General features: G+C 36.1%; 1 protein-coding gene across 5 annotated transcripts in view; it reads left to right on the forward strand.

Moving 5' to 3' along the window:
• Nucleotides 1–26,544, forward strand: part of FAM83B (family with sequence similarity 83 member B) — an 81,336-nt gene that overhangs the window by 38,240 nt on the left and 16,552 nt on the right. The window lies entirely within an intron of this gene.

Here is a 26,544-nt window from a genome sequence, read left to right on the forward strand (position 1 = left end):
GGTCTTCTCTGTTATTAATATCTCATTTAATTTTTTATTCAACACTGCATCATTCCTTCCCATGTCCTCTCCCTGAGACCCTTTGAACAACTTACTGCCTTCTAACAGGGCGGGGACAGCTTTACCTGCTAATTCTGCTGCTACACTGGTGTGCACGTGACCTAGTGAAAAACCACAACAGTGACATCTGGATAGTAGGGAAACCTCAGATGGGACACAGCTATGGGTACCATTATTAATCTAAAATAATGTTTATAATCTTGCTGATAAGGGAAGCCTCGATTGCATTATTATGTATTCTGGGTAGTTTAAATTTATAAATAGAAGGCTCCTAAATAAAGTCAAAATTTCTGGCATTTACTTACATAATATTGTGGTCTCTATGAATAGAATAGAGGGGCAGAGGGTTAAGGAAATTGTCTTAGAACTTTTGACAGAAATCGTAATAATTTCCATCTGAAAAATTCGGCAGATTTCTGGAAAAATACAAAAGAACATAAAAAGCTAACTGTTAAGTTAGCTGTCAAATTCAGGTCAAAGAGTTTAAGCTTTTGTTTGGTAGATTTATATTCTGGAACTTCTTAGTAACTTTCTTATTCTGGACGAGTAGGATAATATGACAGTAATAAAGACATGGAAGCAACACTGAGATATCTCACCGAGGAAGAACTGAGCAGCTCAGTTCACAGTCCATAATGCTTTGGCAAGCAGGGAGGGATTAGGCATGTACCAAAGAAAAATAATGCCTGTCCTGTTTTCCCAATCAGCCACCTTACAGTTTAAGGAATTTCAGTGTTCTAGCTCAATCAAGTCAAACAATCAACTCTCTGTGCCAAAGAGAAGACCTGAATAAGGAAAATATCTGAACTAGTATACATTTTTACCGGCATTTTCAGGCATGCTCAAAATCATGGTATCACTTACATACTTCGCTTTTTCTATTCAGGATGGCCTTCTTAGAGTCTTAGAGTGGCTAATGTTACCTTCTCCCTACCTCTTTGGATGGGTAGCTACTTTACCTTTTTCTTTTCTTTCTTTCTTTCTTTTTTTTTTTTTTTTTCTTTTCTTTGCTTAAGTAGCATTTCCAAGGAACCAACATAGCTTTCTTTATACGTCCCCTGGGAATTAATGCTGGAGATGAACAAGAAGGTTCTGTCAAACTCAAACTGGCCTTTTGCCGTCAGTTGCTGTTCTCCTCCCAAGCTGCTTATTGCCCAGAAAAGAATTTTCAGCCGACCCCAGGACTCTGCAGGAATAATACGATTCCTTGGGAGACTCATCGCTAGCTGTTTTCAGGTGGAAAGCAGGCCCGGGTATTCACTAGACTTTGTGCAGAGACTCAGACCTGGAGATGGCTGGGCTTGTAGGTCCTTTGTTACTTGTTGAGAATTGGGACAAAAGCAGAAAGAATGAATTGCTGCCTGTCATTAGTTCACAATCACTGTCTTCTGGACATCTCCGTCCGAGTGCCTCCTATACCCCAAACTTAGTATTTGCCCAACTGAACTATTTATCTCTACCCTTCTTACAAATTGGATATTACATTTATATATTCTCACTAGGATAATGGTATCACCATCTTACCATGCATTGAAAATAGTAACCTTGAAATAAGATTTTTTTAACTCTTCTTCTCCCATATACCTTCTTTTACCCCCATTTAATTTTTTTTCTTTTCTTGCTTTTCTTTCTTTCTTTCTTTCTTTCTTTCTTTCTTTCTTTCTTTCTTTTTTTTAATCAAGACCTGTTGATTGTCTCACCAACATATGCCAAACTGGCTTTATCTGTTCTGTCCCCAGTGCCATCTGCTCTACTTCAGACTTGCATGATCTCTTGCCCATAGTGTTGTGGGAAACCCTTATCTGTCTGTTCTCCTGCAGTATTCCTTCCTGTTAATATCTTTTTAATCTTCAAGTTTTAATTAACACATTGTCTTTGCTAAGTGTTTCCTGAACTTCCCACGTTAGTTCAGTATGCCCTTCCGTGCTCCCATGCACATCGTTGTAGCACTTACTCATGCTGTGATCCACATCTTTGTTTATGCCCCTGTTTCTCCAACTAGACTTGGAAGCCCTCGAGAAAGGACCTTTGTCTGGTATACTTTGAAATTCTGAGCACAGAGTAAATGCCCAGCTCTTTCCTAAATCAAAATGATGAATTGAAAATGTTCTGATGGGTTATGAAATCCAAAATTAGTGGTATAAATGGATAAAGGAGAAATCAGGAAGGTCTTACTATTATATTTTAAACATACATTATGTACAGCATTTATGTGCATAGGAGAATAGGTTCCAGGTTTTTCCAAACATTTCTCTCTTAAGCATTTTAAGAATCACAAGCAAATATGATTTTACACTGTGAATTTAGGATGCAGTAGTAAATGTGGCAAGTCTGTGCCTGAATCAAAATGCACAATATTCCAGCACTCTACCTGGTTCTGTCAGTATTCGATTCAAAAGCTAGTGGAAATTACGAAATTGAATGCTTTTAAAGGGTTCATTGGTGACTGAAGGTAAGTTGAGCTCCAGGGGCCAGATGACCCAGAGCATTTTTTAAATGAAATGATTCATAATGAAATGATTCAGGTAAAAACAGACAAAAATAAAACCGATACATGAAAGAGGTTAAAATAGTTTATTCCAGGATATATAGTTTATGAATGGTTACAAAATGTGGTATCACTTTTGAAATTGGCTAGGATTTTGTGAAAATGTGCATTTATGTGCAAATGTAATTATGCACATGAAGTTATTAATGTAATAATTATTATAGCATACTTCAGCTTAATGGTGGGGTTTTGCAGCTTTTAGTATCCTCATGTAAATTACAAGGCACAACTTGAAAGCAAGAACATAGAACTTATTTATCTTTAGATCATTGCCTTTCAGTGGGGTGGGGTGATTGGAAGAGCGTGAGAGGCACTCCCAGCTTCATCCCGCCATGGCAGCATATCAGAATCTCTGGGGGCCTTTTCAGACTGCTCACTGTTCTTGGACACAGTAGGAATCGCCATGTAAAGCTAGCTTTTCCTTGATGAGAGTGTGGTATTCTTGAAGAATATTAAGGCAGAAAAAACGAGAGTACTACTGAAAAAGGAGTCTGTGGTTGAGAACACTTTTGTTTCATATTTCAAAGATACCAAAAATAAAATGCCATTTATATTTTCACATACTCGAAAAGAAGCATTTACAAAATAATAATTTTGGTTTTACAGTTTCTGTCTTTTCTCTTAATCAAGTAAATATTGATGACTGAAGGGAGGAAATGGGATATATCAGTGACAATATATGCATAGATACCTATAACACATTTACATTGTAAATAAAATGCATGACATAGGAAGGCTGAACCAACTCTGCTTCTATTAAATGGTGGTAAGCCTCAAATATGTCCCTTTAACAAGAAAGTGAGAGATGCCAAAACTGAAGGGCATGACAGACCGCCCATTCTACTTAATTAGAATGTCTGGGAAATATGAATGCAAGACCACAAGAAATCTTTTTAGGTGTGTAACTGCAGGCACTGGTATACTCACCATTCAAAGCAATGTTAATTGTGTATTCAGACATTAAAGGGCAGTCATAGGTCAGAATTTAAATTTCTTCAATAGAACATGACTGCTCTTTGACACAAGTCAACTTTGCTGAGTTGCTGGCAACAAAAGCTATTATTGACACATATGTAGAAGAACTGGGAATCTGTCTAGCTAGCCAAATCAGGATTCTTGAGTAGTCTAAAAAGAACAAGGCTGAAGGTGAAAAATGATAAATGTCTCAGAATATAAGTTATATTGATCTTGCTTTCTTTTTTTTTTAAGGTTATTATCCTTGAAATCTGTTGCCCTCCTCTTATACATTAGCCATGCTTTCCTAGACTGGAAACACCACAGGGACTAGGGAATTTAGTAAACACCGAGTTCAACATAGTATCTCAGTAAGCAAAATTGCATCAGGTTTACAATGTGACTCACTTTTATAAAAAATTGTATATTATTATCCACTTGAAACAAACATGGTAAAAGCCTGTTATAATAAGGCCAACAGGTGATAGTCTTATCCCCTGAAACCATTATGTTAAAGACTTTTCTGTCCTATGAAAGAATATGTAACACATCATGTACTCACTGAAAGAAGCTTTTAAAAGTTCTGTGGTGACACAGTGTTGCCATGATAGAGGTAGTTAATAAAATGACATGAAGGTTCTTATAAAAATAGCCATGCTCCTTTTATTCATTCGTTTAATATTGAAACAGAAGAATAGTTGCTGGCTGAAGTTGTGCTGTTGAGGTAATACTAAGTTCTACCTTGGAATGACTTTGAAGAGAAGTCAGTATTTTATATGCAGATAATTTTTATTAACCAGCTTGATAAAGAAGTAATTTAAGATAATTAAGCACTTTAACTCTGACAGGTCGATGTTATTTAGTGACAGGTGTGTCATTTGTATGGCAAGTAGCTAATTTGACAGATTGAATCTTCTTTCAGGAGCCCCTCTCCTGCCTCCTTTTCCAGTCTTTAGATGTTAGCTGTTTTCCCATCCTTGGATCTGTCTTATTTAGGCAGGCTAAGACTGACTTTATTGGGGTGCCTGGTGGCTCAGTCATTAGGCGTCTGCCTTCAGCTCAGGTCATGATCCTAGGGTCTTGGGATCAAGTCCCCAGTGGGGCTCCTTGCTCTGTGGGAAGCCTGCTTCTCCTTCTCCCACTCCCCCTGCTTGTGTTCCCTCTCTCGCTTCTCTCTCTCTCTGTCAAATAAATAAATAAAATCTTAAAAAAAAAAAAAAAGAAGAAGAAGAAGAAGACGACGACTGTCTTTATTTGCATTCATCATATGTGATTGTGCCACCGTTTGCCTGAATCACTTTCAGGACAGTTGTTTATTTCATCTAGCTCATGGTAAAAGGATTGCCTTTTGGGATTGAACATTGTTTCCTATATCTCTGTGTTTTGCTTTTTTTTTTTTTTTTTTTTCACTTGTATCTGGAATTTTTTTTTTTTTTATTTCCAGCATAACAGTATTCATTATTTTTGCACCACACCCCGTGCTCCATGCAATCCGTGCCCTCTATAATACCCACCACCTGGTACCCCAACCTCCCACCCCCCGTCCCTTCAAAACCCTCAGATTGTTTTTCAGAGTCCATAGTCTCTCATGGTTCACCTCCACTGAAATCAAACAGCGTGTTGTGAGATAGCCGAGTAATTGTGTTTTGTGATGTTGACTCTGAAATTGGAAGACTGTGTCCCCAAATGCCTCTATGTTTCTATTTCAGAGGCCTATGTGAGTCTATAAATCGTAAATTCACTTTTAGTAATTTTGGATCCTATTTCCATTTATTTGACTCTACCAACTACAAGAAGGAGAAATTTTGGAAGTCTGATCCCTAGATAGAATTTTGTCTTAATTAGGGACACATTAGTAGGGATTGTCCCGGCCTCTCATGAGAGTTTTCAACTCTCTTGTGATAATAGTCTTTCTGAGAATTATAATCAGTTTGTCTCGGTTATCAGAGAGGCTACACATGGTCTTCTTAATTACAATCATCTTGTTTTTGACAATGTCCAATACTTTTGTCTTAAGATAAAGGGACTGTAGAATTCTAGGCAGACCTTCCTTATATTGTATAAGAGTAAGATTTAAGAGTGTTCTCTTCATTTTACATCTATTTACTAGTCTTATGTCTAAAGGTTTTAGTCTTATGTCTAAAATCTTTTATATGCATAACCCATCATTCACTTGGGCAGAAGAAATAAGTCTCATGAAGACAGAATTTTTTAGAGTGCTGGTTACTGTATTTTCTCTCTCTATGCACAAGAATCTTGAGGGGCTCTTTAACTTCAGCTTTTAGGATAAAACAAAATAATTTGTTCAGAATGACTGACTCCCAATTATGTTAGGTAAAATCTATATAATTTAATTTCATAAATATTTAAATACATTTTGATAATCCAAAAAATGGAAGTATCCCTACTTATCATAACTGTAATACAGCGCAAGAGGTACATAGAAAAAAATAAAAATAACCTGAAATAATTTGGTGAGTATAGTGGTAGATTTTTTCTATGTATATTTCTCTGTATTTCAATAAATGGGTTTCTATCCTACATACTCTTTGAATCTGGCATATCTTCATCACTTTTTTACTGCTATGTAGATGTACCATAACTAATGCCCTTTTATTTCCCAGACATTTAGGTTGCTTTTAAAATTTTAGAGAATGGGGTATTGAACATGCATGTACTTACATCTCTACATTTGAGTAATGTTCCCCCTTAGGATAAGTCCAGAGAATTGGTCTGGTGTGGTAAACGGTGTAGTCACCTTTTAACTGTAAAGAACATTGCCAGATTGTCATCCAGGAAATTATTTCAGTTTGTACTCCCTCTGAGATTTCCTATGAGTACTTGTTTTCTCTCATTACCTGACAACACTGACTGTTGCTAATCATTTTGGTTTTTTGACATGGTGATAGGTAAAACCTGATAACCAGTTTAAATTGCAATCCTGCCTGTTATTGAGGTCATGTACATCCTCTCATACATTTATTGGATATGTATATTGGTTTTAATCATTTTTCTATAGAAGTATTAGTCTTTATTTTCTTATTTCCTAACTCCATTTATGTAATACATTGTTTTTTCTCAACTGTTCTAAAATCATCTGTATCCAAAAGCATCTTGAATATATTTTTTACTCATTCTTCTTTCCTTTGTTATTTTTTTTTCTATTCCTTTCAGCTGGCCTATTTTTTATGTGTTAGTACCATACTATTTAACTCTAGCAAAATATTATACTTTTTACTTACTCAGATTTTTATGAATTTTTCTATATATTCATGTGTTATTTTCCAGGAAAATATGAGAAACATGACTCCATATATTTACACATCATGCACATATAGAGTAGGTTCTGCTAGCACTGCCCAGCTCTTCCTCATTAAGGATTAGTGTCCACCCTTATCCAGTAGGACTAAAGGAAGAGTTCTTCGTTGGAGTGAGAATTGTGTCACGCACCCTCGATTGTTACTGCCCCACCCCATTTGGCCAAGATATTTGCTTTTTATTTTAAGTCTCCCGTGACTAATCACAAATAGTTTAAAGTCTTTGTTTACATATTGTTCAGTGTTTGATTAAGTATTGAGTCAGTGTTTTAAAAAATTATAAATGAAAGACTATTTCTCTTTATTCTAAAATGCAAAGTAGTTCTCAGGTATTTAACAGTGTTAGGGAGTAATGATAAGTAATTATGTTGATATGTAGGCAGTTAACAAGTTCACCCAAACAAAATTTATTTAAAAGTAGTGAGTAGCATTATCTTCTGAAACTCCTAAGGCACCCTGTCAAGTCAATGTACACATATTACCATGTCTGTCTAGAAGTACTATTGCCCAAAGATTGAATATTGTTGTAACCTAGATACTGCCTCCCACACTTTTCTAAGGTAATTTAAGATAAACAGTCATCTACGGTACCCTGACCCCTCTCCGTCCGACCACAGTTAAGTACCTCTCACAGTGTCTGGCAGAGAATGAGAGCTCAGTATACTGTTTGTTTGTTTGTTTGTTTTAAATAAAAAATATACAGATGGACATTTCATATGTTAGTGTTTGTTTCATGGATGGGCTTAAGAGGTTCTGAGCATTAAGATACCAGACCAAGAGATTCAAAACCGGAGACTGTAGACGACATTAGCACTAGAGCTGTGAGGCCAGCAATAGACCCAGAGCTTAGCTCAGGCTACTTGAACCTCACACATGCCAAAGTTGGCCAAGTGGCCGTGGGAGGCAAAAAACTAACTCTGTGGAGAAGCCAAGGCAAAGAAAGCAAAGCAAAGAAAAATACATCTAGAGGGACAGAGAAACGAGGGAAAAGAGAGACAGAGAAATAAAATGAGAGAGGAGAAAGTGCTGACAGGAAGAAGTCGGGGATGGGAGGGAGGACGGATTACCTGTGAGGGAAAGGCAGGTTCTGGCAGGGAGTGGAGAGGAATCCCAGAGGCAGTAGTCAGGTGGAAGCAGGAATGCAGGAGGCAGAGATGAGGAGGAGCTGCAGGCCACTTGCTAACGTCATGCCGCTTACTCAGCGTAAAGTCTTCTCTGTTTCCACTCAAGGTAAGAGGAAGAGGGTGAGGAAAGCAGAGGGGAAGCAGAATTGCTGCAGAGAAAATGTCAGGCTTGGGAGCAGTTGGAGGTCACTGTGAGCTTCAGCCATGCCTGTCGAAGCTGCTCTCATACCGACCATGTGGCCGGGTGTTCCCTCCTTAGGAAACGGGTCTCCCCATTGCTCCTATGTAAATGCATCCGTGTGTGTGTGTGTGTGTGTGCTGATGGGGCTAAACGTAGAATCCGATCTTGCTCCAGCCGCCCACCCTATTCCATCACTGCGGAGAACCTGAACTCCACTTAAGTGGCACTTTCAAAGGCCACAACTTACAGAATGTCTGGCTCGGTTTAGAAATAAACTAGATCATTTAGGCTATCAAGAACAGATCAAAGCAACCGAACCTGTGACAATGATCCCATATAGGTGACACATGGACTGACTGGAGCTGCTACTTTATCTATTTTATCTGATCATCTAAATTGAAATTTTTTAAAAAAATCTTTATGTTACTAGACTCAGAACTCAATCTAAGTCGCTATTATAGACTATACTGTCAAAGCAGAAGTTGTTATTTACTATTCCTACAGTTGCTATCAGTGATTTTAAAAACATGGAGATTTGATACAGTGTTGCTAAGAATTATCTTTAAGTCCTGGTAAAATGCTCTGACTAAATAACAACATGCTGAAATATCCGTCCACAGGTCCAGCAGGATGTTGCAGTCTCTTTCATTCAATATGTATTCATGAACACTTTTGGTTAGACATTCTTGTGTGATTGTATTAAAATTCATTGTTCTATGAAGTGCCCATTTCCATTTTATGTTATTATTGCAGTGTATTTAGAGTAAACAGTACCATCAAATATAAATCCCATTACAGTTATATGGAGAAAGCCTACTTTTTTATATGTGCTTTGCATCCATTTTTACTCTGTGCCCTTTCTTGAATGCTCGTTAACTGTTAAATAAAATAAGTTAGAAACATCTTCCAGCTTCTTTTGTTGTTGATGTTGTTTCTGTAGTGTACAGCTATTACTGAGATAAGTCTTAGTATATTTTTAATTAAACTAAAGAAGATTGTTCCTATCATTATTTTATTCAATCAAATAGTACTTAAGAATGCATTATTTTTCTTAGACAGTGTAATTGTATTTTCTGATCTCAGTTGTTTAGAAACTTTACAATGGAAAACCATCAAACTCCAAAGCATTGTTACAATGTTGCTAAAATATAAAAGTAAAATGTTTTTTTACTGTGGCTAACACTTTTGAGTACTGTTAGCCATTCTCATAAAAGGAGTACTGTGTCTCTTCAGTTCCCTATTCTCTTTGCTCTCATGTGATCTTTACTTTCAACTTCTATACCTAACATCTCTTTAGCTTATAACATAAGGAGCCTCTTGATGGCATGAGACCAAGAAAATAGAAATCTTGGTAACATTTTCATAGGGGATGTGTTTTATGAAGGTATTGTTTGTGTTTGTTTTAGTTTTTGTTTTTTTAAAAGGAGCATAGAATCTCAGAGTTTGAAAGAATTTCAGAGGTCAGAATTCACCTAATTTATGCCTTTGATAAATGAATGAATTTCTTTACTCTGTGCAGGGTTCCAGTTAAACATTGTAGTGTTGACCAAATTTCAGAGAATATAAAAAATTGAAGGAATCTTAGTTTCTAAAGCTAAGATTTTTTTTTATTATGGCTTGGAAAGGGATCAAATATCGTAAATGTTATGGTAACACATTTAACTTGAGTCACCATATGATTTTTATCAAATGAATGGCATTAAACAGATGTGATATAGAACTCATTATGAAAGAAAATCCACTCAAGGGATTAAAAAAATTACCAGTATTTATTTAAGGGTTTCCTTTACCAGAATTTAGAGGAAAAAAAAATAAGTGAACTTGATATTTGTGTAATAAAAGGCAGCTGTTGCTACCTCATTTGTTGACTAAATGGAGAGCATTGCTTTCTTGGGATTCCCTGGAGGGAAAAAAAATGCCTAGCAAATGCTGGCAAGGATGCTGGGAAGATATTCCACTAATAGAAGTTGTAGTCAATAATTTCATTCACTCTCAAATTCCTTATTCACTCATTCCACTTTTTCCCCCTTTGTTTCTTTATTAGAAACTAAGCAGTTTCTTTCATGAGCCATTCTCTTTATACTTTTACAGTTTTGATTCCTTTAAGGTTCTTCCATTCTGAAAAATATTTCTAAGGTATAGTTCTACCACCAAAGAGAGGAGCTCCTTTATACATTCTGAAACCTGTCTTATATAATATTCTATGAATTTTAGCATAGATGAACATATGGTTCACTTTGATTACTTGATTTTTAATTTTTAAATTAATGAGATAGATTTTTCAAACAACCACTTTTCAGCTATACTTTTTAAGAAAAAAATCTAGTAATTTTCATGTCTCATATAACTTATGCATATATTGGAAATCACCCATAATGAGTTTATATACATTTGGAACAGACTCTTCAGACTAAGGCTCTGTCCATAATGGTTTTAGATAATGGCTCTACATAGACTAAATAGAGAGAAAGTAGAATTCAATACTAGTTTAATCCAAAGACAATAATACGGAGAGTGTCAGAATTTTTTAGATAACATTCAGAACGTAGCATACAGCTTTATTTCAAGAATGCAACTCTGCATCAGACTATTCTTTGCCTCTTATTATCAGTGAAGCATTAACCATACATCTGGGATCAAGTTGAACTCTATCACAAGACATGGCCACCATGTTCTGGAACCTCCTCCAGTAAACACATTTTCCACTGATAGAGACGGGCTCATATGACATCATCTTAGACTGCTGAACTAGAAGAAAATTAGTTCTAGTCATAACTTTATCGCTTACTGTGTGGTATTAAATAAATATCTTAGTTTCTGTGATCAATAGCTTTTTGTCATGGATGTCATTGGTGTGAAATACTCCTTGTCCAGCCCAACTCATAGGGCTGTTTTGAGAAATATGACTCTTGTTAATACCTTCCACAGTGCAAATGTTTGTATTCCCAATTTACTGAAACCCACATTTTTAATATATATTATCCGTGGCAATCACAGTGCATTTCAGCACCTACTTTATTTGAATAGCAGGCAGATAACCTTTTGGAATCTTCTGGCTTTTTCATACAGGTGCACATACATAAAATATTGCCTATAAACACAAGACGATAAACATAGTAATAACAGTCCATGTGCTTCCTTCTATCTCCTTCCTGGAACTCTGTCAGATTGATTGATTGATTTAAATTCTGTCAGTTTTAAGTGACAACCACCATGAGAGGTTTCCGAGACCGTGCTTTATTTAGAAAATCACAAAAATCTTGAGGAGTTCAAAACAAGAAATGTAAATATTCATTTAAAATATTTGCTTGTTTACTATTTGAAAATAACTACACTTGATGCTTTGGAGAAATATCAGTCATATTATTGCTTTATTGGTAAATTGATAGGGACTTAAAAGTGACTGGTATACCTCCTACCCTCTGGTAGCTTATTTCTTCCTTGAATAAGTAAGCAGTGGAGCTGAGTGAAATAAATGGCTACGCTGAAAGTATAAATAACCTACAGATGGACTATAAATAAAATCCAATATAAATTAATATAAACTGAATATGAATAAAATATGAATACAAGTTAAAATGCAGTTAATCTAGGCTCAGGGAATTGGCAAAGGCTTTGTGAAAGGGACCTGCAGGTAAGCTAGGGACTGAAAGGTAAGCTGGATTTTCATAGAGGAAGGGGAAGATGGGGATTTTAAACAAAAGGAACTGCAAACGTACAGTATGAAAGATGGTGATAGAACACGGCCATCAGAATGGGATGCATGGAATATGCAGTGATGTGTGAAACTAAGAAGAAAAGTTGGATTGGTGAATCCCATTATAAAAAAAATCTGCATTTGGAAAAAAAAATCCTGTTTGATTCCATACATTTTTTTGAATAGTCTGAAATATAGAATGGAATATGTGAAATTGGAGGCCGGAAGCTTTCTTCTGAGTCCCGGCCCCAGAGGCCAACCACCCGTATGCGTTTCCAAGTACTGTGTCATAGATGGCTGAAACGCAACAGACCCAAAGCCAAGTTCATTCTTTCCAACCTCCCATCTGCCTGTACCTGTCATTGATATCAACTTATCAGTCACACAATCTAGAAATCTGGACATTTTCCAGAAGTACACTCTCCTCATGTACCCCACCATCCAGTTGACTGTCCCATGTTTTTGTTATCTGCATCCTAAATATTGCTGAAATCTGGCTTGTGTTCTACATCTGTGAGTGTTTTATCCTCCTGCCCCATGTTTGTCAGACCTGTGTTCCACCTTTCTCTGCCCTTTGGATTTTGGAGGCTGTTACAGTAGCCTGCATCACCTGGGTCCCCCCTGCCTGCTTTCCTCTTGGGGAGTAAGACTGCCCAGTGGGAGGCATCAGCAAGAGAGTGAAGACAGGACAGAGAATAGTTCATTTTCTTTTTGGTTCTTGTCCTGGCACACTCCCTGCTTGAGTGCCAGGCTTCCATCTCCCTTCTTGGTACCCATAACTATGCCCAAATTTCTGTAAATAAATAGTCTTTTCACAAATTTGTTAGCATTAAAACCCTGCAGGAAATTTGTTTTCCTACCAGAACTCTGCAAGATAGAATCCCCTTTTCTAGTTAGGGCTCTGGGCTTTTGTAGCAGAATTCTAACTGGTCTTTCTCTTTCCAGACTGCATTCTTCACACTGCTTTGGAGAACTATGTTTTTTGAACATGTGATGTTATGACAGTTTGAGTAATAGGTGAATATTCTGTAATGACCAATGTATGGTATTACTTAAATCATATAATCTCAGTTTTGTTAAAAAACAAAAACAAAACGCATACTCCAGTACGAAAGGGAGATGCTATTGTTCCTGGCATAAGTATGAAAATATTGCTGTTTTTCTTTACTTAATATGAATTTGTTTGTTTTTGTAATTTTTACTCTGGGGGTGGAGAGAATTAGACAAACTCTGTATTTGTATAATAGACAAATGTTTTATAACTTTTTTGTTACAAGAATGTTGCTAACTGCTGATTTGTTTACTTTCTGACCCAGATGTTAGAATTGAAAGAAATGCCCCTAAATTTTACTTAGAAAATTTGAGTTCAATTTAGAAAAGGGCACATCTAACATTAAGTCTAAAAAAAGGTGAGAGAATCTTTTAACTGGTAATATGAAGTAGGGTTGGGAGTCTTTTCTATATGCTCATGAATTATAATTTAACTTAAAACTAAATATGTTATTTAAAATGCTACATTCTATGAGTTATTTAAATTCCCAAGAGTATTTTGCATAACCCTTTTCTACATCTTCTCAGAGGACAAATTACTTTGGACCCCTTAGCAGTTGGCAGGCTTACTGCTGCATATGATTAGCTCAATAATAAAAGCGATGGTTGGATTTCTTATTGAGTTGCTCCACACTTCAATCATTAGGATAATTTTATTCTTCTGCTGTGATTATCTTAATGTTTTAATACCTATCTGGTATAAGTTTCTTTTGCCATTTGATCTGTTTCCAAAAATTAAGTCTCAAGAAACCTAAATTATAGACATATTTAGTTTTTTTAAAAAAAATCTTACTTGCCCAAATTGAAACTCCAGTCTGAATTTTGTTAGAGTGGAAGTACAAATTTAATGTATTATTCCAAGAGAACTTTTGTATAGTTTTTCTCCTTTTTGTCCTCACCTCATTCTGTTCCTTTTTAATCATTAACTTCCATTTTATCTATATTTACAGCTTGACTGGATGCTTGAGGATATATTATATGGAACACGTTTTATTTTTCCAATGACGTATTTATGTAGAATTAATCAAGGGTGATATATGAGGACATGGGACTTTCTTAATTTTATAGATGAAACAGTTGGGTTTAATGAAATGGAAATGGTTAGAATAAATGTGATTATTTCAGCTCCCGATGGCAGTCTCATTTTGATAAAACCTCAGCTTTCAGATACAAAATGTGTAATAAACAGAAACAGACTTTAAGTAGACATCTGACCCATCCCTTGCTATGAACCTGCCTTGGGAAAACAAATTATACTTCATCATTTTCTCAGTAGAGAAAATGAATATTTTCACAATGGGATTATAATAATATTACTGAAAACTTGAAAATAAAATAGCTGCTAATAAAACAAAAAAATCTGTGTCTTCTTATTAGAGCCCCACTGAAAAACATTTATTGTTTTGTGTCTGTATATCGTTTATTTGTCTAGAATGACTGCTATTAGGTGTTCAAAACACTTAAGAAACCTGAAGTGCGTGGGAGAGGGATTATTCAGGAGATAGTCTAAGTAATGTGGCCAAAGTTTTTCAATTTAGCTTGATGGTCTCCTGAAAATTACTGCCCGTATCTCCTAGCTGTTAGAAACATTGCTCCCTATACCAAAGGAATGCTGTCTTGCAACTTTCAAGCACCAAAGTGAAAAATAATACACAGCTCACAGAAGTTAGTAGCGTAAAAATTAACCCAAGAGAGAAAAGAGGAGTATTCGAGTTAAATGAGCAAGGGATTAAGTACATATGGTTTGACTGTAAGGAGGACATGGCAATGTGTTTAATTAAATACAAAAGCCACTGCAATTATTTCATGACTTTAACTCCTTGATATTTAAGTTCCTTATTCAAACAGAAATTACTAGAATAAATAGGATTTGTGATATTTTTGTCATGCAGTATGTTTGTTTTTTTTAAATGTCATGTTAATTATTTATGGTTGGTATTAAAGTAAAACAATTATTGCCCAAGTAAAGAATGCAGCCTCTTAAAGCAGGAATAGAAAGTTTTGTTCTAGTTTTGTTTTGTAGTAGTTGTTGTTTTAATGATTCAAGAAAATTTCTTCTAGACCAGCATTATAAAAGAAGAGGATAATGAAGTGAGAAATGTGAAATACTTCACTCGTCTTCTTGTTAAATTAGGGACTATAAAGTTCTGCTCAATATAACAAAAATGGCTATTCTTAATGTATGTTATCACCAACATTTTTTTAATAATAGCAACTATTTAATGATCCTTTGCCATGTGCTTATAATACTTATTATTCTTTATCATGGGCCACTTACCAGCAACGTGATACGCGTCATCTTAATTTCTCTAACAATCCTACAGGATAGGAGTTATTTACTTGATTTTATAGATGAGAAATTTGAGGCTTAAAGAGATTAATTTTCCTTTCTCGATTTCACTCAGTTAGAAAGTGGTTGATCCCAGATTCAAATAGATACGTAAGGACAGACTTTTGTAGAAGAAAAGGAAACCTCGAAAAGTGACTTAGGAAGAATGAGTACAAAAATAAATGGAAAATTTAGCATGGATGGCATGAGTTAAAAAGATAAAAATAGGAAAAGAAAAAAGAATAAGATGGGTTGAGTCGAAGTCTAGTTTCTTGAGTACTTCTCTTGTTGGGAAGTTTTCAAACATATGTAAAAGAGAAAATAATATAATGAAACCTCATGCACCCACCACTCATTTCAGTAATGACCAACTTGTGGTCAGTTTTGTTTCCTCCACACTCCCCATTGCTGCTGAATTAAATCAAAGAAAATTATATATATATCAGATCATTTCATTTCATCTGTAATTGTTTTAGTTTCATTCTCTAAAAAATAAGGGCTTTAAAAAAAACCAAACCTAAAAAAATCATTAATATTATTAAATATCCAGTCAGTATTAAGATTTTCCTATTCGCTACATAAATGTCTTTGATAGCTTTTGAACATTGCCGGGAAATTTCTCAAAAACTTGCTTAAAAGTCAATGACAAGTTCACATTTTTTATCCCAATTGGTCTCACTTTACACCACAAACTCTTTTAATTTCCCCCTAACTTTTTACTGTATTCCTGAAAGTAGCTCTTTTTCATTCCCGTGCAAGCCCACAATCTGAACTCTTACTGACCACACACCCAAAGGACCACTTTAATTCCAACCATGAATTGTATGGTATTTCTGTCACTTACTACCGGTTCTCTTTTTCCCTGTGGTCTTAGCACTTTTGTGTAACCTAATTTGAAGACAAACTCTTCTTCCTGTGCTCACTCCATCCCCTTTTAACACCACTGAGATCTTATACCATCAACCTAATTACACTCTTTCCCATTTTATTCTTTTGCTGTTCACCTACCTTTTCCCTTATACCTAAAAATGCTGAAGTTTCAGTGGTTAAAAAAGAGGAAGAATGCATGGATGGGTGGGTGGGTGGGTGGATAGATGGATGGATAGGTAGGCAGATAGAAAAATCAAAGAATGGATAAGGAAGATGTGGTCCATATACACTATGGAGTATTATGCCTCCATCAGAAAGGATGAATACCCAACTTTTGTAGCAACATGGATAGGACTCGAAGAGATTATGCTGAGTGAAATAAGTCAAGCAGAGAGAGTCAACTATCATATGGTTTCACTTATTTGTGGAGCATAACAAATATCATGGAGGACGTGGGGAGTTAGAGAGGAGAAGAGAGTTGGGGGAAATTGGAAGGGGAGGTGAACCATGAGAGACTATGGACTCTGAAAAACAATCTGAGGGGTTTGAAGTGGCAGGGGCGTGGGAAGTTGGGGTACCAGGTGGTGGGTATTAGAGAGGGCACGGATTGCATGGAGCACTGGGTGTGGTGAAAAAATAATGAATACTGTTATGCTGAAAATGAATAAATTTAATTAAAAAAAAGAATGCAACTTTTTTAGGACATTGTTCATCACATTGTTTTGGCTTTCCTACATAAAAAAGTGAAATGCTACTTTTGAATTTTAAGTTTTCTTATAATGGTGCTGTAATTGTCCATTTAATTTGGGTCTCTGATCCCTAATGATACAAGACTAGCTGCTCTGTGTTGTGTTCCTCAAGCACTCAGCCATGGAGTGTTGTCAAAACATCCTTTGCGAATTTACCTCCACCCCTTCTTTTTTTTTGTGCTACCACTCTCCACATTGGAATCCTGTACATTTACTCTGCATTTGGATTGAAATCAGCTAACTGCTCTACTGCTGATAGATCTTCCAATTTCTAACTCATCCTATATTACCAACATATTAATCTTCTCAAGTACTATTTTTGACATCGTTCTTTGACCATAAAGCTTTAACCGTTTCCTCATTGTGCCTTATGGAATCTGATTATACTGGCATTCAAGGACTTCTCCCTCCAATCAGGGCCAAATGGACCATCCTAGGCTATCTAGCCTTATTGCTAACTCCTCCTCGGCAGATTTCCGTGTTGCAACAAAACTGGATCACTAGCTGTTCCTACTATGGTGCTTCCATGCTTCTGAGCCTGCCTTATGAATCAGCTCCTGTTACCCAAACCCCTCCTCAGGCAGTATTCTGCAATGTTCCTAACACACCAGGGTTTCCACTCTTCTCTTTCTGACTCCAGTACCTTTCACTCCTCTTTTCATGACAGACCCCCTTTATATTGCAAAAAGTCACATAACAAGGTATTTCAAGCCCATGGATGATTATGTTTCAGAATAAAAAGATCTCCCAGGAGTCTCAGGAAGAATAAAAAAAAAGTTTAGTCAGCTTATCCAGACCTAAATCTTGGACCTTAGACTTCAAAGCCTCATCCATTTCTTTAAAATAAACTTATTTTGACTAAGTTTTGAACACTGATGTCTGACATCAGAATGCCATTTTAACAATGCCCATTTTAAGGGCTCACAGTCCTGACAGATCTCAGTTACCTAGCTGCCTTGTTCTCTCCCTGTTGGCAATACGCATAGTAAGCCCCAGTACACTTAAAGGCCACAAAATTAGAATAAGAGGAACTTGTTACATGAGGTTTAAAATGTGTCTGGCTCAGGTGCTGTTACTAAACCAAGTCTACTTGGCCAATATTACGGAAGGGTCAAATTCATGCCTTTGGTCATCCATCTGTCCCTCTGGACACTATTTAAATGAAAGTGGGCAGTATTTGTCTCTGTGACTCTTTTTCCACAGTTAACCTACTGCCCTATTCTTCTGCTGAAGCCTCTGCCTTTATTTATGCTGCTGTCACTCATGTGGACTCAGTTGGCTGTCCTCATATCGTGCAGACCTCTCTTTCTCTGCTAAGGGACTCTCTGTACCAGTGCTTTGATCCACTCTTCAATGGCATTTAATTCTTAGAAGGTAGTCTCCTTCCCTTATTTCACAAGATCTAAGGCGACACTTCACTCAGCTAGGCTCCAGGTACTGATGGCATACAGTTTTTAGTTAGAAGAAATGTTTCCCTTACAGTAGTTTGGTTATAATTTTATTATGACAAGTATCACATTGATTTATAGTTCTTCAAGTGAATCTCTCAGGAAACTATGTGCTCCTTGAGACCAGACGCCATGTAGCCACTGGCCTACAACAAAAATTAAACACCCGATCTGTTTCAGGTATACTTGTCCAGGGAGGCTGGGTAACAATGTAAATATATTTAAGTTTTGTGGAGTTAATTACAGAAAGGTTTAACTAACCCAATAATTATAGCACACTTATTCAGAACAACTAAATATGTTTTAGTCTAAACAGGTTTTACTTAAAATTATAGTTTTTATAAGACCATAGAATGATTTTTAAAGAATTTTCCACTCCTAATTATTTCTTTCCCAGTGGCTTCTTAAATTTAAAATATTTTTTAAAAATAGTTTCTCATTTTAATGCCATGCTAATACTCATGGCTGGTAAAAAGCAAAAAGGAAATAGAAAATATAGTGACGTACCCTTTGCCATAGTTTTACCTCTTTGGTCAGAATTTTGAGTAGTTTTGTTTTGTTTAAATTAATGATTTAAAATGATAATTACTCTAATAAAGTCATTTTCCCCATAATGCTTTCTTTTTTTTTAATAGATAATTTAAATAGATTTTATTTCATCACTATTTGTGACACTAATGTAAACATGCAAAGTACAAAATTTCATATATTTTGTTCAAATTTCTCATATAATACAGAAAGAATTTGGCTTAAACATACATATATTGAATTGGCATAGTGTAAAGGATTAGGTTTTTTTGTTTTGTTTTCCAGTTAAATTTGTACTGTGTCTGATTTGGGTATTCGTGTTTTTTTGTTTTGTTTTGTTTTTTGTTTTTAATTTTTTCAATTTATTTATTTTCAGAAAAACAGTATTCATTATTTTTTCACCACACCCAGTGCTCCATGCAATCTGTGCCCTCTATAATACCCACCACCTGGTACCCCAACTTCCCACCCCCCCGCCACTTCAAACCCCTCAGATTGTTTTTCAGAGTCCATAGTCTCTCATGGTTCACCTCCCCTTCCAATTTCCCCCAACTCCCTTCTCCTCTCTAACTCCCCATGTCCTCCATGCTATTTGTTATGCTCCACAAATAAGTGAAACCATATGATAATTGACTCTCTCTGCTTGACTTATTTCACTCAGCATAATAATGCTTTCTTTTAAACATCATCAGTGAAAATACACATACAATTACACATACAATTTTAGTGCAAAATTGAAATGTTAATAGCAAGCTTTTCAGAAACTAAGTAGAGAAATGTTTATTACTATTAATGAATGGCTGTTGGTCTCAAATGAATCTTCTGTTCTAGTCAAGTGCCTTCTGTTTCATCCCAAGCCATCTCCCACACCCTGCGTAAAAATTACAGCCATAATCAGATTTCTCTCTATTTTTATTCTGAATTTTGATCCCAAGTCTCTAATACATTTACACAGAATTAAACGTGACAGCATTTTAACACTTCTTAAGTATTGGTGTCAGTCTTTCAACTTTTCTATATGTTTGATAATTTTGATAGTCAAAGTTAAGACTGAAGTTTTTTTAAAAAGTCACATATAAATATTGCATTTTATTTCATTCCTAGGGAGGTTATACTACTATGTTTCTATACTGCTATATATACCTTAGAGTATTAGGGTACTATATAGCATGTACTGTGTCTTTTAGAAATTATGAATGTGTCATAGTTTCCTAGTAATTAGGAGTTTTTACTATTAAATAACTATATAAATTTAACTTGCGCCTACTATTTTTTTACAAATGTTGCCAGAATTTGACTAAAATGTGACTGATTTTTCTATAGCAGCAGAATAAACTAGCATTTCTAGTGCTATGATAGAGCACAGGTCTTTATTTTAAAGAGCATCCTTTTGACCTACTGACTTGGGCTTTGCACAAAGTCAGTGGGATGGTAGCTGTTGCCAGTTGAACAGAATAGGCTTTGGTGCTGCCTGCTGTCATTCAGGCTTTCCCTGTCATTCCTGGGCTAGCTCCTGCTTTGGCTGTCAGATGGACAGTGGCTGTGATCACAGAGGCTGGGAAGTCCTGAGCTCATTTTTCCCAGCGCTGACTGCTCTGACACGTCAGCTTTGGGGGCTTGTGCAAGAAGACCCTTGCCAGGCCACACTTCAGGAAACGTCACTTTAGGGAAAATACTGAACTATGAAATCAGTGAAAGGAGTATGGCTCTTCTTTGCAGTTGCTTTCAGGCTTTTAGGCCTGCTCCCAATTCATTCTTCCCTTCCCCTCCCCTATCTGACTTGCACAGAGCTGATAAAAGGCTCTGATTAAATTATAAAGATAAAAACATAATGCATTTTCATAGTTGTCTTAGTCCATTTGGGCAACTGTAACACAAATATCAAAGACTGGGTAGCTTGGTAGCTTAAATAGCAAACATTTATTTCTCACAGTTCTGGTGTCCAAGATCAAGATGCTGGCAGATTCAGTGTCTGTCTGGGGACTCCCTTCCTGCTTTATGCACAGCCGTCTTCTCACTGTCCTGACATCGTGGAAGGTACAGGACAGTTCTCTAGGGTCTTTTTTTTATAAAGTCACTATTCTTATTCATGAGGGTTCTGTCCTCAGGACCTAATTACTTCCCAGGGTCCACCCCCAAACTCCATCACATTGGGTGTTAGGATTTCTTTCTTTCCTTCTTTCTTTTATTTTTTTTAATTTTATTTATTTATTTGACAGAGATTGAGATCACAAGCAGGCAGAGAGGCAGGCACAGAAAGAGGGGAAGCAGGCTCCCTGCTGAGCAGAGAGCCCGATGCGGGGCTTGATCCCAGGACCCTGAGATCATGACCTGAGCTGAAGGCAGAGGCTTTAACCCTCTGAGCCACCCAGTCGCCCCGGGTGTTAGGATTTCAACAAACGAATTTTGAAAGGACATAAACATGCAGTCCGTAACAGTGATGTATAAGTACCTTCTATCATATAGTACAATGTAAAAGATGCAGGAAATAATTTATGCAGTTTCTCTTCTGAGTTGTCAGACATACATACGAGTTCGACAAATCTATGTCACAGCCATAATAGAGCCCAAACATTTCCCCAGATGTTGGGTAATTGGGAGTAAATCAACAGTTCTTGAAACACAAAATTTTAGAACTTGGTAAAATGCAAAATCTTCTCTGGTTTATTCAATGTAGTACAGAGATCAGTGAGACTCAGAATTGTTTCAGTGGCTTCCCCAAGGTCACTTGTGATAGACCAAGCAAATGATATATTGGTAACATCTATTAGTACAGGTTGTTAAATGTCTGCAAAAATTAAGGTATTCATAATGTAAAGCTGTCATACTAAATAGTATAGTACACACAATATAGTGCATGTTACATTTTACACAAAATGAACACTTTTCCTTAGGCTGCAAAAGGATAAGGACCAAAAAGCACTTATTCTTCACATCACCTTTTTTTTGAAATCCACTTATCTCATTGCTTTTGACAGATTTTTACAGACTGAAAATATATATTCCCTAAGGAATCATTTCCCTTGGTTTCTATTATTCAATTTGAAGTTTTCTAGCTATGTTGAATTTTATTAAAAATATAGTTATTATAGAACTCCATTTGTTTACTTTTTTAAAAATTTGAACTCCTTATTAGCTTTTCTTCTGTTGGAAAAAATAAATCCTCCTGTATCCATGCAGGCAATTACGAAGGAAGTCTGAACCCTTTCAAATGGTGCTTAGTATTTTGAAGCATAAAAGGTATAATATTCAATTTTTCAATTTTGAGCATGATAATGACAGTTCTGTGACTACAGAACATTAACCCAAGGTATACTTACATTTCATGAAGTATCTAGGTCATATAAAAGCATATTGCTAATGGCTTTCTTTCCTAATGGATGACAATGAGAAAAATAAGATAGGGCTCAAAATTAAAAATTCTGAAGATTGTGAAGCGTGTTTCTAAGTCAATGCAGGTATTGAATATTAACATTGTAATAAAAATTTTATATCAAATCTATCTTCAATGTTCAGTTCTTTTCATCTTATCACTGGTTCCTACCTCACCTTTTTAAAAAAATTTTAGTGCATTTATAAATATGAACATTACAGTAAGAATAATGAGGCTTCATAATCTTCAGTCAGCATCACTCAGTGGAATTTAGATATTTTCAGTATGAATATTGCTATCGGACTCATTTTCTCGGGACACTGTTTTGTCCAGATACTTAATTTTTCAGGCTTTATATTGCACTTCCAAATCAAAACTAAACATGTCAGATATTCAAGATCTTTCATAACCTGTGTAAATCCTGTCTATTCCATATTCATAAGGAATGACCTTTGTATTTAACTTGAGCTTAATTCAGTAAACATTTTTTATAAAAATATTACTATCTTTATTCTAGTCTTTGCTTCCTTATCTTTGCAATGCTGATCCTCCAGCTTGGATAGCTGAACGTAATCTTTACCCATTATTTAAGGCTTATCCATGAAGCTCTGTGAGTCTGTTCCCTTCTACTGTAGACCCACCCCTAATAACCATGCACATACAGAGCATTTTTTTCTTTCTCTGAATGACGATTATATTATATTACTTAACAACTGATTGTACAATCTCCGGAATGGCCTTAGACTGTGTCATGATCATGAATTTATGAGAAATTTATTGTCAGTGTTCATGTTATTTTAATTTAGTGTGACCTGCCGTGTCTGGGTCACTTTGGGAGAATTCGCCTGCTGTAAGTCGGATAAGAGAAAACCAGTGACCTTGAGTCAGGTTCTCTGCAACTACTAAAAGATGTGAAGTTTCACTCAAATCTTAAAAATGACCCAGAATATCTTCTAAAAGTTTTCTAAGTCTCCTGTTGCTGATGAATACATTTAGTTGTTTACTTTTTCAGTTTACAAAGCAAGAATAAAACAGGAATCAATGAAGAAGCTAAATAAGAATTTAAACCATATATAACACCATAGTAGTTTAATGAATACTATTTCATGTGACTGGTTTCTTTATTGACTTATAAAAACCAATTGATGTGCCTTTCAAAAAGCCTTGTGCTAATTAGGTATATAATTTTTCTTTCATTATAGATAGTCATTGTGGTGATTTCTACAGCACACTGTGATTTAGTTAACTACTTGAGATTATAATACTTTCAGATCAGGTTGGCATACCTCCTTAGTAATTATTATTCCTTTCCAGGAATATAACCCACCATAAAAAATTTTTAAAAAAACTGCATTTTATTTTGCCATTCTTGGCACAGCTGAAATTTTCTGTAGACCTTATTTAATTTTCCATCTCATGAGAATGCAGGAAACCAGAAGTCCTGATAAGCTACCTGACTCGGTTGACATCAGATAAGCTTTGTCAAAGATGTGTAATCTAGTCTTTTGGATCCTGATCCAGTGTATTATCTGTCATGCAAGAGAGACTGTAATTTGTTCTACATTTAGTATGCTAGAATCATCCAATGGCTGACTAACTTCAATTATGTTTTTGCAAACAGAAACCTTTATTTATCCTGGTAATGTATTTTGTTTATTTCCAAAGTCTTAATTAATTTATTACATGAGATTCTAGCAAATAAAAGAAATTTTTCTAGATGTGCTAATTTCCTAAACAATACAAATTTCCTAAACAGTACAATGTTTCCTTATTTTATTGTATTTTTTTAAAGATTTTATTTATTTATTTGGCAGAGAGAGATCACAAGTAGGCAGAGAGGCAGGCAGAGAAAGAGAGAGGAGAAACAGGCTCCCTGCCAAGCAGAGAGCCCGATGAGGGACTCGATCCCAGGACCCTGAGATCATGAACTGAGCCGAAGGCAGAGGCTTAACCCACTGAGCCCAGGCACCCAATGTTTCCTTATTTTAAAAAACAATTTCCTCTCTAGTTATTCTGTAAAATAGGTTTATAATATGGACATTTTCTTTTCCTTATCTCAGTGTTCTATCTCATCATACCACTTGTTATTTCTGTGTAAATACATTAATTAATAGCTTTGCTGTGACTTGAAGGTTTCTTCCTCATATTTCGTTTTATAAAGAATATGCACAAGACATGGATGAGGTTGTTACCACTGTCTTTTTCCTTCTTCTGGCACCTCATACCATTCATAAGTAAAAAAAGGGTCATTCAATCACTACTAGAGTGATTGAAATTGTTCTTCCTGGAACAAATCTGATTCAAGTATGTTTCATAGGTAGTTTGAAGAATGTCATCAACTTGTATGATTTGGGTGTTATTATGGTCCAGCATTTTCCTATAATATCCCAATAGAATAAATACAAAGAAGTATACATATCATCCATGACTTTCTTTCATCTTCTAACATATTCATAATATGCCCCTTACATTTTCCTGGTTATTGTTGCCATGTCTATTCCATCCGCTCTCATTTCTTGACAGTTTTGTTCCTTGGTCTCCATCGCTCTTTCCAGGGTTCCTCCTATCTCAGCTATCCATTAAGAGATGCTCCTAAAGATTAGTTCCTTGCCTCCCATGATCTCGTCCTACGCAGACCTCAGCCCCTGACTCCTGGTCGTATCCTTGGTCACAGTGTAGCCTATAACTGCGGATCCTCTAGAACTTAATTCAGCCTATCCTCGTCTGACTCTCACTTCCCTCTGGCACTTGATAGTATCCAACATTCCTTTATTTGTTTATTTTTTAAACTTTGTGCTGTGGAAGTATCCAAAAGTAGAAAGTAAGTATATAGAACCCTCATGTTTTGCCAGTTTTGTTTCATTGACCATCGTATGAACTAAATACAAGGTAACATATCATTTCACCTGTAGCCATATTAATATGCATATTTAAAAGATAAGACTTATTATTACGGTCAACATGAAAAAAATTAACAGTAATTTCTTAATATTTAATCGTTTTTTAACCTCAGCAAGACCACAAATTCATTGATTCCAGTCTTATTTCACTGCTTCTCACATCCATGACACCCTCTTTTCCTCTCTTTGTCTAGTTTAAATCCCATGACAAGTCACTTTAGCCTCCCACATTACCTATACCCTCAGTTCTTCTTCCTTATCTCTCTCCATTATATTCTCATGGCCATAACTACATCCATGATTTAATCAAACTTTCTGCCTCCTTCGTGCTGGCAGCCTTGCAGCTGAAAAAGGTGGAGAATAACTCACAACCACATTGACTGTTCTCATCTTAAATTTATGTTTAGAGAGTTCTTAATATGTCCTGTAATTATACTCCATTTCTGTAGTTGATTCTGTTTCCTACCATCCTAGATGATGACTTACTACCCCTGTCATCATTCTCTATCTAACACATCTTCCATAATCTAGGGTCTTCTCAGTTGAAGCCCTTGCTTCCCAGTTCATGGAAAATGTTGAAGCATTCACAAGAGAACGTGCCCAGCGCCACTACCACACACTGGGCCTTCTGTCTTGATATTATAGGTGATCTTTTCCTAGTCTTTATTCTCTGTGCTCTCATAACTTTATTTTTACACTAGATTTGCTCTTTTATTGCCTCCTCAAAGACTTTTCTGCAGAAATTCTTTCCTTCACCACCCATCTCCCACCATCTCCTACATCATTCAGTTTCACTCATTTCATTAGCGTGCAGACAGGCCATTATTTCCCTCACCCTAAAACAGCAAAAAAGTAAAACCCCGTTTGACCCAGCTTTCCCCACGGCTACCTCTTCATGTCACTGCTTCTTCTTATAGCCAGTTTACTCAAGAAGAGTTGCCTGTACCTGCTATTTCCAGTACTTGTCTTCCGCATTGCCTCTTAAATGTCTTAGAGTAAGGCTTTTGTGCTTATCACTCCACTGAAACTATAGTGTCCTTTGCTGATATCTTCTCTTGTCCCAGGGCACAGTCCTTGGTCTCCTTTTCTTTATCCAGTCTCCCTTGGTGACTTGGATTTAATTGTCATCTCCGCACAACTGACACCCAGTTGGCATGTCTGGCCTAGACTTCTCAACTTAGCATTCCACCTGGCCCCTCAAACTTAACTAGTCTTTTTAATCTTCTCCCTAAAATTTAACGTCGCTGTAGTCTTCCCGAACTTAGTTGATGACAACTTGGTCCTTCACATTGATGACGCTAAGAATTTTAGAGTCTATCTCTTTCCCCACTTTTCCTCTCACATCCTATGTTCAATCCATTCAGAAATCCTTTGGCTCAAAAGTATCTGACATTTGGCCATCTGTCTTCATCACTG

Source organism: Mustela erminea, chromosome 4 (genome assembly GCF_009829155.1).
Source record: "Mustela erminea isolate mMusErm1 chromosome 4, mMusErm1.Pri, whole genome shotgun sequence".
Taxonomy (NCBI): Eukaryota; Metazoa; Chordata; class Mammalia; order Carnivora; family Mustelidae; genus Mustela; species Mustela erminea.